General features: G+C 49.8%; 1 pseudogene; it reads left to right on the forward strand.

Moving 5' to 3' along the window:
- Positions 1-795: 795 nt before the first annotated feature.
- On the forward strand, positions 796-16,712 carry LOC136406646 (calponin-2 pseudogene; annotated as a pseudogene).
- Positions 16,713-18,142: the final 1,430 nt, after the last annotated feature.

The following is an 18,142-nucleotide window of genomic DNA, read 5'->3' on the forward strand; positions in this document are numbered from 1 at the left end:
TGGGGGTCATCTCTCCCGTCTCTTTCCCCTTCCTCTCCCTCCCTTGCAGGCCATTACGAGGATCCCATGAGGCCCAGGGTAGAGCCTGTCTGGTGAACCGTGCAGGCCAGAGAGGCTGTGAATGGTTGTCAGTACAATGGGCGGAGAGCTGGGGGCCCAGCTCCCCGGTGGGTCAGGACCATCAGGAGCAGGGGAGGAGGGGACACAAAGGCGGGCTCTCTCCCACGTCGCCCCAGGCTGCACCCAGCTAGCTTCGGCAGACCTGCTCTAAGATCATTGCCACCAGGTGCCGCCTGGCCGCTAGCAGGGCCCAGCTGAGGCTGCTGGCCCTCAGTGGGGTCAGGTACCTGGTGACTGCCAACCCTTCCCTTCCTGAGCCAGGAGGGCCGGAGGCGTGTGGCCGGGCACCACCAGCCCTGGCACCTTTCCCATTGTGAGTGTCTCTTTGTCACAAACTTGACTCCTCTTCTCCCAGGAATGGCCTAGAGAGCAGTAGGATACCAGAGGCTCCAAATAACCCACTTAAGGAAGCGAAGTGTGCGTACTTCCCCTTGACTCATGGACTGCCCTCCGGAACCCTTCCGTGCCTGCTCCTGTAGCAGAACAGACGACCACGGACCTTTGTGTTCATCTGGCTTAGCAGGTGGCGGTGAGTGGATTGAAGCACTATGTGAGGTTATGACTGTAATGAGGAGTCAAATAGATGTAATAGATGAGGAAACTGAAGCTTAGGAAGATTTGTGACCATGTGGATTCAGGGAGAAAAGAGGCCAGAAAACTCATCAGACCCCTAAGATGCGAGGGGCACTTTACCCTCAGGATCTCGTCTCATTGTCACCGCAGTCCTTCCCGGGAGGCACGCTTCTCTTCATTCAGCAGATGGAGACACTGAGGCTGAGCGGGGTGAGGTGAATCGCCCGGGGGGGGGGGGGCCCACAGCTGAGCAGCGGTGGATCAGGGGCTAAAAAGCAGGTTTGGGCCCTGGCTGGTTAGCTCAGTGGTAGAGCGTCGGCCTGGTATGTGGAAGTTCCAGGTTCAATTCCTGGTCAGGGCACACAGGAGAAATGCCCATCTGCTTCTCCACCCTCCGCCCTTTCCTTCCTCTCTATCTCTCTCTTCCTCTCCCGCAGCCAAGGCTCCATTGGAGCAGGGTTGGTCCCGGGCACTGAGGATGGCTCCATGGCCTCTGCCCCAGGCGCTAGAATGGCTCTGGTTGCAACAGAGCGATGCCCCAGATAGGCAGAGCATCACCCCCTGGTGGACGTGCCGGGTGGATCCCGGTCGGGCGCATGTGAGAGTCTGTCTGACTGCCTCCTCACTTCTAACTTCAGAAAAGTACGAAAAAAAAAAGAAGCAGGTTTGACCAACTGCTGAAGCCAGTGCCCCTGATCCCGGTGCTTGCTGCCTGTGTGTGGCGTTTCAGCTGTGCGGCCGTGCTAGAGGGAGGCACGACACCTGAGAATGAGAAGTGAGCAGACTGATCAGCATCCCACAGCTGGTGAGGCTCAAGGTTCCGATCAGTCCTAGAAGTTCTGGGGTAGGAGGGATAGTAGGGTCTGTGGAGGTCATCTTATCACCCGCCCATTTTACAGATAAGAAAACAGGTCCAGAGAAGGGAAGCCCCTTCCTCAGTGTCATAGAGTTAGCAACATATTCCCCAGGGCCCTTCCTCCAGCACTGGAGTCGGTGTCATCTGGCAGGGACAGCAGGCCACCGTCACCACCTTCCTTCAGGACAAGGTCAGTCCTCCAGCTCTGCGTGACCGTCGCACCATCTCACAGGTATGATGCTGGTCCAGTTTGTTGATAACATCATGTCTCTGGGACTTGGTAATGGGGAAGTATTAGGCATCTTTGATGCCTTGCAGACTAGAGATTAGGAGACAGACCCTCGGTCAGTCAGGGTTCTCCAGAGAAGCAGAGCCAACACAGGGTACAGTTGACTCTGGAACGGCATGGAGGTCACGGAAGCTGACCTCCTCCCTCCCCGCACAGCTGAGAATTCACCTGTAACTTTTGCCTTCACCAAAACTTAACTACCAATAGCCTACTGTGGACTGAAAGCCTTACCAATAACAATTAACACGTATTTTGTATGTTATATGGATTCTATACTGTATTCTTACAATAATGTAAGCTAGAGAAAAGAAAATGTTATTAAGAAAATCATAAGGAGGAGCCCTGGCCAGATAGCTGTGTTGGTTAGAGCAGTGGTCCCCAACCCCCGGGCTGCGGACTGGTACCGGTCCATGGGCCATTTGGTACCGGTCCGCAGAGAAAGAATAAATAACTTACATTATTTCTGTTTTATTTATATTTAAGTCTGAATGATGTTTTATTTTTTAAAAATGAGCAGATTCCCTCTGTTACATCCGTCTAAGACTCACTCTTGACACTTGTAAGTTCGACAATTATATTTAAAAATACCACAGTTTTTACGCCGGTCGCATAATTTTATTTTGTTCATTTATCTGTCCCACCCTAAAGACTGGTCCGTGAAAATATTTTCTGACATTAAACCAGTCCATGACCCAAAAAAGGTTGGGGACCACTGGGTTAGAGCATCATCTCGATATGTAGCTGTTGCTGGTTCGATACCCGGTCAGGGCACATACAGAAACAGATCTATGTTTCTGTCTGGCTCTCTCTCTCATTCCCCTCCCCTCTCAAATTAATAAATAAAGTAAAAAAAAATCATTAGGTGGAGACTTGGGATGATGAACACACAATACAATATACAGATAGTATAGTATAGAATTATACACCTGAAACCTATATAATATTATTAATCATTCCAATAAATTCAATAAAAAAGAAAATCTTAAGGAAGAGTAAATACATTACAGTATTTATTGAAAAAAATATACTAAGAAATGGACCTGCCAGTTCAAAGCCATGCTGTTCAAAGGTCAACTGTGTGTGTGTATGTGTGTGTTTATACATCCTCAGAGGTGTGCAGAACCAAGGCCCAGCAGGCTTATAGCAGGGGGAGGATTTCTGCACTGGGGGGAGGTTGAGGAAATGATTTATGAAGTCTTTTCTTTGGTTTTTGTCTCTGTAGGTTAGGATCCCAAGATTCCCTCCCTTATTTGGCTGCACAACCAGTGATAGGTCAAGTTGGGATTAAGGACAATGCTTTCCTTTCCTCCTCTGCCTGTTCTCTCTGTGCTTTTCTGTTCCTCGTATACAGCCAAACTCCTACCCCACAACCACTGGGCCTTTGCACATGCCTTATCTTCTCCATAGAGGTACACTTAGATTTTATGTACCTGAAACTTATAAAGCTGACAGACCTCTAAGAAAAAAGAATAAAAAAATTAGACAAGCATGTGAATATTTACATTGAGAAACAAAACCACAAATTTTTGAAAGCTGATAAACACTAACCAACATCCAGAAAAAGAATATTTACATTTACCACCTGATATACCTCTATAACACTTTTATTTCTTCATTTTGGTTGTATACCTTTAGGATAACCTCTCCGTAGGACATTGATCTTGTCATGTCATTTTCTTTAGAAGAGAATAAGAAGAATCTTTTCTCAACCACAGTTGACCAAAAGGTTTTTGTTTTTGATAGTTTAGATAAGTTTCTTTCAAATTCACAACTCATCATGGATAGTGTCATAAAATTTTAGGGTCACTGTCAACTTTAGAAAACTCTCTGTTAAGTTGATTTCATACAGCAGCTGTAAGGTTTCAGGACTTTGCATATTTCCTTGATTACAAATCAAAATATTTTTGAGTTGATGCCACCTATGAGCCAATTTGTTGCAATGTCCTCTTTGCAATGATGTAGCTTGAGTTTAGTTCTTCTCACTGATGGTACTCCATGGAAACTTCCCCTTATCTAGGTCCCCAAAATGCCACAACCACGCCAGCAACACCCAAAATTAGAGAAATGTGGCCAAGGGGGAAGCTGGAGAGGAAAGAGGCAGCATTCTTATTGGCAGTTAAAAAAATTGCTGACTTTGGCAAACTCGACACTCGCATGTGACGCTGAGTAGGCCTTGCTATGACCCCTCCCAGGCCGCTGGAAAGCCCCTGGCCAGCGAGGGGCTTGACGGCATAGGCTTCAGCATTTAGGTGGGTCCGTTCCTGCCTTTCCCCAGAACGAAATCCCTACCTGCTCACCTCGAATGTGTTGACCAGCTCTTCGACTTGTCCATTTCCACTGAAGCGTCACTCCTCCCAGGAGAATCCGTTAGCTGCGCCATGTGGCTGGAGGCCGTGTCCGCACCTTCAGCATTCTTTGAGCAGTGTCTGGTACATAGCAGAATCATAGGCTCAGACGCTGAAGGGGTCTGCCAAGGTTTCCTAGATTGTAGGTGCCAGAGCTGAGAATCAACAAGGAAGGGAGGGAGGGACTCAGTCCAGCCGCCCAGATGGGCTACAGGCCTCAAACAGAGAAAGTCACTTCTTGCCAGACCTCCGCAGAGCCCTAGATGGCCTGCTTCTCTTCCTCCATCCCGGATGGCTGATTGGGAACCCCAGGAAGAGGTCTTCTGAGCCCCGCCACAGAAACCTTAGAATGGAAGCGGGGCCGGGGTTTGAGTCTTCGGGCCGCTGCTTAGCAGCTCTGGGCCAGCTGGCATCGTTGCTCGCACTTGGACGTCATCATCTGTAAGGTGGGTCTGTGACTGCACCTGCCCCGCAGGGTTAGCCGACTGCAGATGGCGACAGGTTAGAGGAAGTGCTCTGGCCCCAGAGAGGATGAGTGCAGCGTCATCTCGTGAACTGGGGCCTGAGCAGAAGCCTTTTCTCTGCAGTCTGAGCCTGTCTCAACTCCCATCCCCATCCCGGTCCCCTGGGGCTCCCCCAAGGCCTGTGCTCATGCTTCTTTGTTGATGTCAACCAAGATGACTAACCAGCTTTTTATGGCCAAGTCACTCTGGAATGAGAATGCATTTTCTCCTCCAGCCCCTGGGTGAAGGGGTGATGGGCATACCGCCATCTTGGACCAGGTGAGGGCCAGCCTACTACCCTCAAGAACAAGGAGAGCAAGGAGTTGTGCATGTCCTGGGTGCCAGGCACCGTGGCTGGCTTTTCTACATGCTTCTCTTGTTTCCCACAGCCCTGCAGAATAGGAACCATTATCCCCATTTCACAGAGGTGGAGACTGAGGCTCGGCTGGGACAAACCTGAGCCCCCACACACACTGGTAGAGCTCAGAAGGGACAAGCCAACTGTTCTGATTAGTCCTTATGCCTAGAATTTCCCGCTTAGAAAGTTATTCTTTTCGCCTGACAGGCGGTGGCGTAATGGATAGAGCATCAGACTGGGATGCAGAGGACCCAGGTTCGAGACCCCGATGGTCGCCAGCTTGAGCGCAGGCTCATCTGGCTTGAGCAAAAAGCTCACCAGCTTGGACTCAAGGTCGCTGGCTCAAGCAAGGGGTTACTCGGTTGGCTGAAGGCCCGATGGTCAAGGCACATATGAGAAAGCAATCAATGAACAACTAAGGTGTTGTAACGAAAAAAAACTGATGATTGATTCTTCTCATCTCTCTCTGTTCCTGTCTGTCTGTCCCTATCTATCCCCCTCTCTAACTCTCTCTCTGTCCCTGTAAAAAAAAAAAAAAAAAAGAAAGAAAAAGAAAAAAAGAAAGTCATTCTTTTCATTAAGGAATTATCTGTTATAATGTAACATGATGGCCAATAATCCTCAAATTTAGTTTTAAGAATCAAACACTTTTCTACCCAGGGATTAAAAAAAAAGAAAAAGTGAGCTTTCAAGGGGAAGGAATGCAGTGTTTGGTTGTTGTTTGTTTGTTTTTTGCTTTTGCCTTCCTGTGCCCTCCTGCTTTCCCAAGGCCTGACGCAGAGTCGGAGCTCGTAGCTGTTTGCAGAATGACGGTGTGGATGTGAGAATGCATGAGCCGCTACCGCGGCCTGCCCTGTAGAATCATAGGTCCTTTGACCAAAATGAGACTGGCCAACCTAGAAGTCACAGACTGATAGCGCGTGGATGTATGGCTCATAAGAAGGTTCTGTTTCATTCATACAATGTCTCCTTAAATTTTTAATTAATTCCCACTATTTAAAAATCAGAAGGTCTCACATAAAAGCGAGGCTTCCAGTTTGCAGTGGAGACTGTCATCAAGTGTCTACCTTTTACCAAACCCACGTCCTTTTCTTCTCGAAACAGTTAAACTCTATTTCCCAGACTCCCTTGCAGTTAGCTGGGACCACGTGACCACATTCTAGCCCATGAAATGCACAAAGAAGTAATGTGCTCCATTTCCTGCCTGGTCCCTAAAACCTCCCTCTGACCCTCCATACTCTCTTCCCCGAGTGCTGGCCAGAGGCAGATCAGGGGACGACACCTATGCTCTGGGAGAGGGCAAAGCTACAAGATGGTAGGAGTGGTGGTCAGTGGCGGTGTGGAGCCTCCTGCTGGCCCACATTGCCTATGGCAGGAACCGGAAGTAAACCTTTGTAGTAAGTACTAGGAGGCTGAGCTTCTGGGTTGCTTGTCACAGCAGCCTAACCTGACCCATAAGCTTCTCTTGGAAAATCAGAAATCTGGTAACACTGGGCTCACATTGCCATGTGGTACCAACGAGCTGTCGTTTTTAACTGCTGCCTGGCTGTCATTTGCTCATTCACCTGATCTCTGATTTCAATCTGTCCAACTCCTAGAGTGACTTGATTTTGCAGCTCCTGATCAAATTCCATCTTTCCCTCAAATACATGGGGAAACTAAGGCACGGAGAAGACAAGGTCAGCTCAAGGTCACCGTGTGTACAGGGCAGAGCTGAAACTCAGACTGGAGTCTCCTCACTCCTATGCCAGGATTCTTTCTCAGGAACTTTCTTGCCGGTGAGCAGGGAGGAGGTTTGATTAGGAAGTAAGAGAAAGAGGGAGAGTTCAGTGGCTAGGGCTTTTGGGGGGCGGGAGAAGCTAAGTGGCCAAAAGGAGAAGAGGAACCCCAACGGTGAAGGGACGAACATCAGGGGAGGAGGGGACCCAGGACTTCTCTCTGATCCATAGTTTGCATAAGGCTGAGAATGCCCGACAGGCAACCCAGATCTCCCTCCCCAGGCAGGGAGTGCCTGGTGGAAGAGCCTGACCCCTGTCCTCCCCTCTCCCTCATGGGAAAAGGCCCTTGTCCTTGATTGTGAAACACCCCAACAAAAAACAGGAACCAATTGTCCGTCACAGACAGTAAAGTCCAGAGAGAAATGCACTTGCAAAATATCCCAAGGCCAGGTCACTGCACCAGGAATGTTCCTGTAGAGAGGGCTGGAGGGAGTTTTGTGAGGTGTGGGGGTGGGTTCCAGGTGGGCCCTCTCCCTGCGGCTCTGCTGCTGGGCATCTCTTCCTGTCTGGGCACCAGTGTGACTCCTTCAGACCTTGGACACCTGCCCACCATGCGTTCCCAGAGGGCTCAGAAAACACGCACCCTGACAAAGATCCCCCTCTGCACGTTTTTCTGTAAATGCAGCCTCTTTGGCTCCATTATCCCATCTGCCCAGAGCAGACCACTGCCTGGAACCCACAGCGGCTTTGCCAAGAACATGGCTTGCTCATCGCTTCTCCATAGCTTATGTGCCCCTTCCCCACTGGGGCTTGCTGGCTCCCTCAGCTCAGACTGGGAAAGGCTCCTAGAGACTTAAATTTGGAACCACCCCTCTCCAAAACCTTACCCACCACCACCATCACCACCATCACCACCACCATCATTACCACCATTACCACCACCATCACCACTGCCACCACCATCACCACCACCATCATCACATCACCACCATTACCACCATCACCACCACCATCACCACCATCACCACCACCACCATCACCATCATTATCATCATCTACAACATCACCATCACTACCACCATCAACTATCACCACCATCACCACCACCACCACCACCATCACCACCACCATCACCACCACTGCCACCATCAATTATCACCACCATCACCACCACTACCACCATGACCACCACCATCATTACCACCATTACCACCACCATTACCACTGCCACCACCATCATCACATCACCACCATTACCACCATCACCACCACCACCATCACCATCACCACCATCATCATCACCACTACCACCACCATCACCATCACCACCACCACCACCATCACCACCACCATCATCACCATCACCACCATCATCATCACCACCATCACCATCACCACCATCACTACCATTACCACCATCACCACCACCACCATCACCATCATCACCATCATTACCATCACCAACACCACCATCACTACCACCATCAACTATCACCACCACTACCACCACCACCACTACCACCATCATCACCATTATCACCATCACCAACAACAACACCATCACTACCACCATCAACTATCACCACCATCACCACCACCACCACCACCACCATCACCACCACCATTACCACCATTACCACCACCACCACCATCACCACCACCGCCACCATCACCATCACCACCACCACCACCACCATCACCACCACCGCCACCATCAACTATCACCACCATCACCACCACTACCACCATCATCACCATCATCACCATCACCAACACCACCACCATCACTACCACCATCAACTATCACCACCATCACCACCATCACCACCAACAATACCACCATCACCACCACCATCAACACCACGACCACCACCACATCAACTATCACCACCATCACCACCACCACCACCATCACCACCATCATCATCACTACCACCACCATCACCATCACCACTACCATCACCATCACCACCATCACCACTACCACCACCACCATCACCATCATCATCATCACTACCACCACCATCACCACCATCATGACAGTAAAAGAAACAGGAAGATATCACTATATTGAAGGCCTGCATAGAGAAAGAAAAAGAGATTGTCTCTTCAGTCTTCAAAGGCTGTTCAGAGCTGTTGGTGCAGAAAGGCCCCACTAGAAAATTTCACAAAACCACAGGGCCTCGGGCACAATAGTTGTGAGTTGTCCTCAAGAAATGATTCCACGGCAGTTGCACCAGATGGGCGAGAAATTGTAACAGCAAACTCTCACATGGGTTTATGAATGTTTCTCTGCAATCTGAGGCCAAAACATTCTGAACAAAATAATTTCAGCTTAGCACCAAAACTGGTTTGGTGGACCAATACCGACCTTGAATAGATGTGAATATTCAGACATGATTCTCTGCAGAAATATGAGTGAGTCTAGTTATGGGAGGCTAACCCGGAACCCACTGCTGTGTTATTTAACTTAGGGCACATGCTGTCTAAAACACCCAAACTCTTTGTGCGCTCCCCCTCCTGGGAGCATGCTGTGGCTTTCCCTTCCCCCTCTTTTTCCCCATCCCCCTCTTTTCCCCCATCCCCCTCTTTTTCCCCTTTCTCCCCTTTCCCCTCTTCTTCCCCCTTCCTTCTCTTCCTCCCCTTCTTCCTCTTCTTCACCATAGACGTGTGTCTCCTAGACCCGCGAGACTTGCAAGCAGGGAGCATGGGCAGCGGCAGGCCTCCTGGACTCACCCCCTGAAAGGCTAACTAACCCTCCAAGGCCCCTTTTCTCTGACTTCTCGGTGAGCCGAAGCAGCCCCGCCTGGCTCTCTCTTGTTTCTTCTATCCTCAGCACTTTCCTGTTTCACTGTCCCTGACTTTAATAAACATACTCTCAAAATGAACAATAAAATACCCCAAAGTGTCAAAATCCCACAACTCGTGAGGGTCCTGAGACATCACGGTTTTAGATAAGGGATCTTAGACTGAATATATTCTAAGTGTTTTACATCTGTGAACGCATTCAATCGTTGCAATAATCCTGTGGGATAGAACTTATTATTCTTCTCCCCACTTTATAGATAAGAAAACTGAGGCAGGAAGAGGTGAAGTGACTTGTTTCACAGCTGGTGGATATGGGAGCTGGGGATTGGACCCAGGCACCTTGGTTCCAAAGCCCACAGCTGAACCAACCACCCACCATCTGCCTTGCTAAGCGAGGTGGGGGTTAAATAGCACAGCATTACCATTTTAAGTTGTCTTTGCAACAAGGACGTACCCAGGAAGGTATGTAAGAAGGCAGCCTTTCTGTGGCAGGTGTTCTTATAGGGTGGCCAGCCACCCTGGTTTGCCTTGGTCTGGTCCTGGTTTTAGCACAGAAAGTCTTGCATCCTGGTGAACTCCACATTCCCAGCACACTGGGATGGCTGGTCACTCTAGATCTTGGGGACCGTGTGCCTCTCTCCCTGAGCACTGTGCGCATGACAAGTGACTGAGGGGGAGTCTAGGATCTGAAGAAGGGCATTGTTCACACAACATGTCTTCTCAGTGCAAACCGGGATCTCCTGCAGGCGCTTAAGCAAGACATGGGGAGGAACTGCTGGCCTCGCCACACTCACCGAGTCCAGCCTGGCACCTGCGGAAGGGTTTGCAAGGACAAGTGCAACCCTATCAGGCCTTCCCCTTGAGCGTTGACTTTGGACTCCACTGTAAACACCGGGGGAATGTTCCTGTGGGGGGAAACTGGCTCTGATATTCCAACTTAGAAGTGTCTGGCTCTCTTCCCCAACTTTAAATTTTAACTCATTAAAGCCCCATCCCGGATGCTCAGCTTCTCAGGAATGAACCACACCAGGGGCTCCTCTCCAAGGTCTTGCCTCGGTCCAAAGAAGTGTGAGGCCGGGCTGGGGCTGTGGAGGCAGGAGAGAAGCATGCCTGGGCCCAGAAAGGGAGAAACAGAGCCCCGCGTGCCCAGGCTTCTGAGCTGGGTGAAGATGCTCGTGCCGTGCCATCCCCACAGCCTCTGGGGGCTCCTCTCGTCAGGAATGCTGGCAGGCTCTGGCCCGATAGCATGGTTGGCTAGAGCATCGTTCTGAAGCACAGAGGTTGCTGGTTCGATCCCTGGTCAGAGAACATACAGGGGCAGCTTGATGTTCTGTGTGTCTCCCTCTCTCTTCCTCTCTCTAAAATTAATAAACAATAAAAATTATTTTAGCCTGACCAGGCGGTGGCGCAGGGCATAGAGCATCAAACTGGGATGCGGAGGACCCAGGTTCGAAACCCTGAAGTCCGTGGCTTGAGTGCAGGCTCATCTGAGCACAGTTCACCAGCTTGGACCCCAGGTCACTGGTTTGAGCAAGGGAGTCACTTGGTCTGCTGAAGCTGCCCCCCGCCCCCGGTCAAGGCATATATGAGAAAGCAATCAATGAACAACTGAGGTGCTGCAATGAAGAATTGATGCTTCTCTTCTCTCTCCCTTCCTGTCAGTTTCTGTCTCTGTCACAAAAACAAAACAAAAAAACGCCACAAAACCTTTTTTAAAATGCAGGCAGGAGGCTGCTGGTTAAACATGGCTTCAACACTTATATACTCCCACTGTTCTCTGAAATGCCAATAAAATGAGTTAAATGTTTTTATTTTAATGCACACCCATTCACAGGGACAAAGAGAACATGACAAGAAATAACAGCTAGAAGGAGTCAACCGAATTCTGGAAGCTGGCAAGCAAAGGGCGAGTGAGGACTGAGCTGAGAAACCCGAGGGAACATTTGAGACCTTGCTTTCCAGCAGTGTCATCAGTTTGGCTGAAATAAACTCATAAAAATGAGAAAACACACACACACACACACACACACACACACTCACGCACACACACACACTCACGCGCACACACACACACACACACACACACTCATGCACACACACACACTCACGCACACACACACACACATATAAGAGGTTGGAACCTGACTGTTCAAGAGGAGCCATCAGGACATAAGACGATGTAGGATCCACAGAAAGGCTGAGGGATTGGAGGGGCCAGGAACCTCTCCAGACTGACGTGCAAGACAGCTCAAAACAGAAGGGCTGGTTGGTTATCCATCTGGGGACAACTGGGCTTTGAGTTCTCCTGACTCAGCTGGCACCGGCCAAACACGACCCTTCCCACCACCGCCAGAAGGCTCTCTATGGGAGAGGCTGGAAGATGAAGATCTGAGATAATGTTGACCCAGCTCAGTTCAGGGCCTGAATAGAGCAGGTCCTTGGCAAGGTGTTGCTGTCCTCGCTATACTCAGATGGCCTCTTTCTGTCTTGTTCTCTTAAGTTCTTGGAAGTTATGAGGCAGAAGAGAAGAAGCGGATGGCAGAGTCTGGCAGCCTGCTGACATCCCTCCACTCATCCACACACCCTTCTCACTAGCCAGGCTATTTGATGTGGCAGAAATGGCTAGTTGCCTTCCAATATCTACTATCCACTTCTTTTAGTTTAGCTAGCTACCTTGCTTTCTGGCTGAAGGCATTTCCCAGTCTCCTTTGCAATTAGGTGTGACCATGTGACTATGTAAGTGGAACTTGCTTTGAGGAAATCAGGAAGTATCTTTAAAAGAAGAAAGGTCTTCCACTCTGCTCTCTGGACAGCTGATGTGATGGCCAGTGCTTCAGCAGCCATCCTGTGCAATGAGGGTAAGGGCCATATGCTAGAAATGGCAGAACAGAGAGATGGAAGGAGCCATCTTTATGGAGTTGCTATAGCAGCCATGCATTGCCCACCTCTGGAGTTCTTTTACATGACAGAGAAATAAGCTTCTTTCTTGTTTTTTTGCTACTATTATTTTAGGAGTTTGTGTTGTGTGCAACTGATACTAATCCCATTTGATAAATTTGAGCCGGGGACATCCCTCCCTTGTCCTCTTTCCTATTCAGAGATCCTAGAAGATCAGAATCAGCAGAGACCTTAGTTACTATGGAGCCCAGGGGCAAAATCTGGCCCCCATATATGTATAGTGGTTATCCCATGAGCTAGGTACATATATGGGTTATCCTATGAGTTATGTATATATGTGATTATACTATGAATTAGGTATGTCTATGTGTTATCCTGTGAGCTTGGTACTATGTGTTATCCACACTCAACAGCAGGGATCCCCAAACTACGGCCCCACGGGCCGCATGCGGCCCCCTGAGGCCATTTATCCGGCCCCCGCCGCACTTCCGGAAGGGACACCTCTTTCATTGGTGGTCAGTGAGAGGAGCACATTGACCATCTCATTAGCCAAAAGCAGGCCAATAGTTCCCATTGAAATATTGGTCAGTTTGTTGATTTGAATTTACTTGTTCTTTATTTTAAATATTGTATTTGTTCCCATTTTGTTTTTTACTTTAAAATAAGATATGTGCAGGCCCTGGCCGGTTGGCTCAGTGGTAGAGCGTCGGCCTGGCATGCAGGAGTCCTGGGTTCGATTCCCGGCCAGGGCACACAGGAGAAGCGCCCATCTGCTTCTCCACCCCTCCCCCTCTCCTTCCTCTCTGTCTCTCTCTTCCTCTCCTGCAGCTGAGGCTTCATTGAAGCAAAGTTGGCCTGGGCACTGAGGATGGCTCTATGGCCTCTGCCTCAGGCGCTAGAATGGCTCTGGTTGTAACAGAGCAATGCCCCAGATGGGCAGATCATCGCCCCCTGGTGGGCATGCTGGGTGGATCCTGGTCAGGCACATGTGGGAGTCTGTCTGAGTGCCTCCCCGTTTCCAACTTCAGAAAAAAAAAAAGATATGTGCAGTGTGCATAGGGATTTGTTCATAGTTTTTTTTATAGTCCAGCCCTCTAACGGTCTGAGGGACAGTGAACTGGCCCCTGTGTAAAAAGTTTGGGGACCCCTCCTCAACAGATTAGGAATTTCGGGTTCAGAGAACACTTGTCCCAAGTCACAGAGCCGTCAGGGCTGAAGGCAAGACTCCAGACTATCAACATTCCATGCTTGCTCTGTCAGCATTTGCATTCGCAACCCTTGACTTCCCAAGCACTTGCTGGAAGTTCACAGAGAAAGACAATAGAGCCAAGGAGGAAGAAATACATAGCGACCCTTTTCATATTGTAGCAAACCAGTGACGCTGGCTTCCCTGCTCTGCTGTGAGCAAACCAACTGAGGGTGGGTTTTTTCCTCCTTTTTCTCCATATCCTCAGTGCCTGGTTCAGGGCCAGCCTCGGGAGCTGGGTGCTGGGTGCATGAAGTGACCCACGCTCGGTCACACACAGCAGGATGGCAGCACAGGGGTGCAAACCCAGGGTGCCTGCCGCCCAGGGCTCTGCCCCCAGGCCTGACTGCTCACCACCTAGCCCGCTTTCTCCTGGATACTGACAGAGGTCAGGAGCACAGGCTCTGAGCTCCAGCACACTCACACCAAAATCCTCCTTCTTCTCTCACTAGCTGTGACCATCTTGAGCTTTGGTTTCTTCACCAGGGAATGGGGCTGCTCACGTGCCTACCTCACAGGGCTGCTGGGAGGACTAGATGAGATCATACATGTTAATCTCCTCACAGTGGCCAGCTGGAGAAATAGAAGCTATTATTGCAACACATACTTTTTAAGAGTGTGTGGGACGGTGACAGATTAATTGCCTAGGTCTTGAAATATTTTTTCCTAGTCATGGACTCACCCTCCCTTAACTCAAGACAGCTAGAGTCCTGCCCAGGGCTGGACACAGCTCATGCTTGGGTGAGGGCTTTCCATATATCTCAGGAGCTTGGGGACAGTGACCTGAATTGCCCAGTTATATCCCGTTATTCCATCAACACACAACCAGCTTCTCTTCACCCTGGGGCAGAACAGGAGATCTGGGAGAATTTGAACCTGTCTTATCTTTGAAGACCATCCACCTGACTGGTAGGGTTGGTCAAGGTCACATGACTCTCCAGTACACGGAAGTCGATGACAAGTCTTATGGGAAGGAAAGCAAAAGGTCTTCCCTGAGGAACCTGCATTCCCTTCAGCAGAGATGTTGGCCGCTCGCCCACACCCCCTCTCCTCTCCTTCCGGACAGGCTGCTGGGTGCCTTTTCCAGTCTCCCGGCAGTTTGGTGTGGCCACGTGACTCGGCTGTGGTGGCTGAGTGTGGATTGAGGTGATGAGTGCCACTGCTGAGCCTGGTTCCTCAAAACCCCAAACATCCTTGATACTCTCATCCCCCTCTGAGAGGCTGGAAGAAAGATCCTCCCCAGGGCGACCTCGAGACCCACATCTTGTGGATTCAGCCCAGTCCCAGAAGGACTGAGCAGAGAGTTGCCACCCGCCCAGACTTGTTACATGAGCAAGAACTCTATTTCTGGCACACCTGCCAGGTATTTGTAACAGTCTGTGTGTTATAGCCGCTAGGGGTATGCTAATACCTCTGCTTTGAAAGTCTGACTTTCTTCATGACCTAACCTTTCCCCTTCTCATCTTTAACAATTGCCTTTGGTTCCGCGGCACTGAGTTACCAAAGCTGTTGTCACAACTTCATTCTTTGTAGTTTTAGATGAGCAGAGCCTTAGTTGTTAGTTCTGTTTGTATTGTTCTCTTTATTTTGGCTGGAATTAGATCTTGAACTAGATTTGTTTCAGGAAGGATATGTGAGTGTTAGAATTCCTGAGGGTTTGAGAATGTAGCTCTCTTGTCTACACATGTGACCGGCATGCTGTGTGGGTGAGGCATTTCGGGGAAAACCCCTTTCTCCATTTCTCCTCCAACTCTGTAGACATTGGCCCAGTGTGCATTAACATGGAGAAGTCCAAGACCAGCCCGTGGCAGGAACCAGCCAACACACCCAAATGGAGTGATTGAAGAGAGTTTAATAAAGGAATTGTTTGTAGTTACAGATGAATAAGACCTGAGGAGTTTACATACAGTTTGGCAACTGTGGCTAGCTGATAACACTATTGTATACCTAAAATTTGCTAAGAAAGCAGAACTGAAATGTTCTCACCAAAAAGGAAGGAAGAGATATATATGTGAGGTGGTGGCAGTGGTAATTAATTTGGGGGAACCCTTTCACAATGCGTCCATTTATCACATTGTAGTTGAGCTCCACACAGTTCAGCAAGGGGCTCTTGTGAGGGCTTTCACCCAAGGTCAAGAACCAGCTCCTGCCCAACTATGACCCTCAGAAGAAGGCGGGACTCCACAGCTGGATCAAGGGACTCATGGGCCTATTGATCACGACTTCCAGAAGGATCTGAAGGACGGAATTATCTTGTGCACGCTCATGAATGAGCTGCAGCCAGGCTCTGTTCCCAAGACCAACCGCTCCACGCAAAACTGGCACCAGCTGGAAAACCTACCTCTCCAACTTCAAGACCATGGTCAGCTATGGCATGAACTCTGTGGACCTGTTCCAGGCCAACGACCTGTCTGAGAATGGGAACATGACTCAGAGGCAGGCGTCGCTTCTGGCTCTGGCAGGGATGGCCGAGACAAAGGGGTTGCAGAGTGGCATGGACATCAGCATCAAGTACTCAGAGAAGCAGGAGTGGGACCTTGATGACGTCACCATGAAGGCAGGCCAGTGTGTCATCAGGCTCTAGATGGCACCAACGAGTGTGCCAGCCAGTCAATCATGACAACATGGGGCACAAGAAGACATCTGTATGACCCCAAGAATCATGTCCTGCCACCCATTGACCGCTCACCCATCAGTCTGCAAATGGGCACCAATGAGTGTGCCAGCCGGGTGGGTATGATGGCTCCTGGGACACATCTGAGACACCAAACTGGGGAATGAGAAGTGTGACAACTCCTCCATGTCTCTGCAGATAGGCTACATGCAGGGTGCCAACCAGCATGGCCAGGTCTTTGGCCTGGGCTGGCAGATGTATGACCCCAAGTACTGCCCACGAGGCCCAGAGGCTGATGGGGCTCCGAGGTCAGCCAGGGTCTGCCCAAGCCCAGGAAGGTCCCTGGAGTACCTCCCCTACTACCAGGAGCAGGCAGGCTACTGAGGCTTCCTTTGTGGAGTGTCTCCCCATCTGGGATTTGGGGTTTTTCTGTGTTTTCATTTTGTTTTTCTGTGTTCAAGTGTTTCCAGCTGAGGGTCTGTGAAGGTCAGATTCAGATGCATGTACAGTGGGGGTCCCTCCAGGGCGCATCTGAGTAGCAAATTTCCCAGCAGGCTTTCGGCCAAGCTGCTGTGGGAAGGAGACACCTGTGCAGGGAGGGAAACTGACCCCAAATGGCTTCCGGCTGCTTCTGCCGCTCTTCCCTTTTCTCTGCTGATCAATTTGTGGTTTCTGTGACCCACAGATGTTTTAGGCAGTTTTAGCAAAACAAAAGTAATCTTTTTGGGGGAGGAAATGAGTCAGGTAGGATCCAGCATTCCTGTTATCTATTGCTGCATAACAACCTATCCCAACAATTAGTGGCTCCAACTACCAACCATTTAAATTATATACTGCTCACAAAAATTAGGGGATATTTCAAAATGAATATGAAGTGATAAAATAGCCCCTAATTTTGTGAGCAGAATATTATATATCTTCGAGTCGGGAACGTGGAGTGGGCTCAGTTGAGTAATTCTGTCCCACGTGGCATGACTGAAGTCATATATTCAGCCGGCAGCTGCTCTGGTCTGGAGGGTCCAGCATGGCTGCACTAATGTGTCCGGTCCCTTGGTGGGGATGGCGGAAAGGCTGCGTCCCGCCGGACCGCCAAGTGGAAGGACTGTGTGGGTTCTCCAGTGTGACGGTCCCACGGTAGTTGGACTTCCTATATTGCAACTCAGGGTTCCCAGAGAGAATGTTCGAGAGGCCCCAGTAGAAGCTACAAGGCTTCTAATGACTTAGATTCAAAGTCCAGGAACGTCACTTTTATCACAGTCTATCCGGCAAACAAGTTCCTCAGTCTGGCCCGGGGACAAAAGGAGGAAAACTAGACTCCATCTCACAGTGGGAGGAGTAGCAAAAGACCTGTGTCACCTTTAAGTGACCAGCGAGTCATCCAGGTTGGCTAGTGTTTGAGGAATGTGCTGGGACTGATGTTGGAGGGGGACTTGAATGTCATGACAAGGACTGGGGAGACAGTAGTTCGGAGAGAGAAAAGGTTCTAGAGTCAGATTCAAATGCAGCTCCCAGCTCTGCCACCGAGAACACACGTGCCAAGCAGGCTGGTATTTTCTCTGAGCCTCAGCATTCTCATCTGTGAAATGAGATCATTGCCTACTGCAGTGTTGCTATAGAGATGAAATGGGATGGTGCTTATAAAGCGCTTCCCCTAGGACCTGCTCCAAGTATGTCTCAATTAATGGAGTCTTCTTCTTCTTTTTTTTTTTTTTTTGTACTTTTCCTGAAGCTGGAAACGGGGAGAGACAGTCAGACAGACTCCCGCATGCGCCCGACCGGGATCCACCCGGCACGCCCACCAGGGGCGACACTCT

Source organism: Saccopteryx leptura, chromosome 5, assembly GCF_036850995.1.
Source record: "Saccopteryx leptura isolate mSacLep1 chromosome 5, mSacLep1_pri_phased_curated, whole genome shotgun sequence".
In the NCBI taxonomy this organism is placed as follows: domain Eukaryota; kingdom Metazoa; phylum Chordata; class Mammalia; order Chiroptera; family Emballonuridae; genus Saccopteryx; species Saccopteryx leptura.